We start from the raw sequence: 3,065 nt of genomic DNA on the forward strand, positions 1-3,065 counted from the left end.
GAATAAGAATCTCACTAAATGACAGTTTGAGGATGCAAAATTAAGAATGTGAAAAGTCCTACAGGACCAATGACCCAAGTTTTTCAACTAATAAATTGCAAAGAAAAAAAAAATGAGAGGAAGAGACAGCCTATAAATTAAAAGAGAATTGAGAGACATATCAACCAATTGCAATAGACAAACTTCATTCTAATCTTGATTTGAACAATTGTTTAAAAAATAGATTTCTAGCCTATCTGGGGAATTTGACCACCAATTAGCTGTTTGATGATATTAAGGAATTATTATTAATCTTATGACAATGGTAACATAATTATGTTGTCTTAAGAGAGTCCTTACCTTTTAGATACATACAAAATTATGAATAAAATGATTCAGTGTCCTGGATTTGCTTCAAAATGATCCATCTGCGAGTAGTAGCAGGGAGTTAAATAAAACAGGATTTGTCATGAGTTGAAAGTTGCTCAACAGGTGATGAGAATATGGGTGATCTTTACTGTTTTCTTCTCCTTTTTGTGTAAAGATAATAAAATTTAAAATTCCAGAACAATCACAAATATCCAAATCATCCATCTTCGATTTAAAGGTATCTTATTTCTCTGAATGAATATTAAGGCTTTGAAGAAAACACCTATTTTATAGCTAAATCAAGAAAGACCTCATGTATTACTAGTTCCATGACCAATCATTAGAAAGGAGGGACAATATTATTTTAAAGGATCTTGGCAGAATTTCTTATAAGAACAGAACTGTCTTTTGTTAAGCAAAAAATGAGCCATTTAGGTAGAACAATGGTGGTAGTCTAGAAGAAAATAGTAGAAGAATGAGAAGAATAAATGCCTTTTTATGACTTTAAAAAATGAGAATTGGGACATGCACAGGAAGCTGAGAAGTGAACGGCCTCAGAAGGAAGGAGGGAAGATCTAAGGAAATACAGACAGCGAGGGAACCCAGCACCCTGGAAGGAAGTCTTTTCCATAAAGAAATTTTCCCCTTGGCAGGTGACCAACAGCAACCCAGGTGGAGGAGGCAGAGAAGGAGCCAGCGATGCTGCCCAAACCTGGGACCTATTCCCTCCACTGGGAGGTCAGTACAAGCCAAGTTCCTGGTGGGGTCACACTGAGAACATTTGGCAGGTTGTGCCTCTACGACACGATCAGTCCAGAGTGATGCTGATGGCTCAGAATGGATCTGATCGACACCAGGTTCTTGTCTGTACCAAGTTGGTGAAGCCCTTCCAAGCCCAGGTGGGCTCCCTGTACATGGTCCTCAGGGGGCTCCAGGACCAGCAGCACGGAGGATCCATGGTAAAGGCACTGGTGCTGAACTGTGTGGAGGGGATGGACTTGCCCTTGTGAGAACAAGCCAAGCGGGAGCAGAGGCAGTACCAGTGTGTGAGGGACGGCAGCCAGTAGGACATGCAGCCCAGTAACACCCCCTACCTGCTTCTGAGGCCAAACCCTCCCAAGCTACAGGAGCACCCCAGAGCATAAGCACTTCCCCAGTGACTGCCTCGTCTGGACCCTGAAAGCAGAGGGGCAGGTGGTTAATCCAGCCCCTTCCCCTAATTTGGGATTGACTCAGAAATGAAAACTCAGAAAACAGGCCCCAAATCCAACACTCCATACCCCCACCCCCCACCCCACCAGGGACTGCAAGTGGCCGAGCTCCGGGCTGCTGGGGCTGTGCCTTGTGTGGGGTCATGGAGGGTTTCAGAAGGCCCTGGTGAATAAAGCCCTAGAGGGCATGACCTTGAAAAAAAGAAATTTTCAGTGCTAGCTATGGCTATGAGACTATGTAAAACAGGGATGGCTAAAATTCAATTTTGAATTATCTGCTGTGTTATAAGGTGCCGTGACCCTCCAACCCTCCATTATTGCCAACGTTCAGTAAAAGCAAGGCTCATGCAGCCATATGTGAGTGGTTCTTGGAAAAGAACCAAAGACAGCTGCTGTTTATATTGAGCTGATATGGGCAGAAGAAAGAGTCAACTGCAAAAGAGGAAATGTGTGGTTAGCAGAAGCAGAAAACTGGAGCAACATATGACTGAGAGATATGGACACCCCTCAAGAATCCTCAGATATGGATGGAAAGGGTGGTGAGAAGCTTATAGGTAGAAGCTCAAGCCAGTTCATTTGACAATTAAAAGAAAATGTAAATACATAATGAAGGATGCCTCCCCAAGGCTGGAAGATTTGGAAATAACCAAGAAACGAACACCTGGAGGACAGTTAGAGGGCAATGTAGACCACCATGTTCTGTAATCCCATGCTATTAATTTTGAAAAAGACCCAAGAGATCACCCAGAACAGCAGTTTTAAATCTCGTCCACAAAGCCCTGGGTTTTTCATATGTGACTCAAGGGCTTCCAGACAGCCCCTCGGTTTGGGTCTGTCTTATTCCCTTCACACTGTCGTAACAACACATCATAGATTGGGTGGCTTATAAACAACAGACACTTATTTCTCATAGTTCTGGGGGTTGGGAAGTCAAAGATCAAGGCACCAACAGATTTGCTGTTGGGTGAGGGCCCACTTTCTGGTTCATAGATGGCACCTTCTTGCTGTGTCTCGACATGGTAGCAGGGGATCTCTCTGAGGCCTTTTTTATAAGGCAACAATCCCATGCATGAGATGCTCTCATGAACTAATCACCTCCCAAAGGCCCCACACTTCCTACTACCACATTGGTAATCAGGTTTTAACACAGGAATTTTGGGTGAACACAAACATTCAGACCATATCGGGCACCTAATCCAATCCTCGCTTCATCCAGAAGAGTTGAATCTATACTACATCTTAAGATTCCACGTCAGATGTTATTTTTAAAAAATATTTTTGCTTCTACAAGGAAGAAAGAAGCAATGATATCATCTAACCTCCTTGCAATACAGAAAGGCAAAGTTGAAGAATGCTAAGTAAGTTGCAACAATCACACAGCAGAGTTGATAATAAAAGCCCGTTCTGATTTTCACTCTGCTCATTCCTCCTTCTCAGCTTCAAGACTGACAAAGGTACCAACAGAAAACAGATGTACACTCACAGTTAGACTGGCTTCTGCAGTAT

The 3,065-nt window shown here is 42.9% G+C and overlaps 1 pseudogene; it reads left to right on the top strand.

Moving 5' to 3' along the window:
* Nucleotides 1-1,047: 1,047 nt before the first annotated feature.
* On the top strand, nt 1,048-1,415 carry LOC116474336 (CST complex subunit TEN1-like; annotated as a pseudogene).
* The last annotated feature ends 1,650 nt before the right edge of the window (nt 1,416-3,065 follow it).

Source organism: Hylobates moloch, unplaced genomic scaffold (assembly GCF_009828535.3).
Source record: "Hylobates moloch isolate HMO894 unplaced genomic scaffold, HMol_V3 SCAFFOLD_10, whole genome shotgun sequence".
Classification (NCBI taxonomy): domain Eukaryota; kingdom Metazoa; phylum Chordata; class Mammalia; order Primates; family Hylobatidae; genus Hylobates; species Hylobates moloch.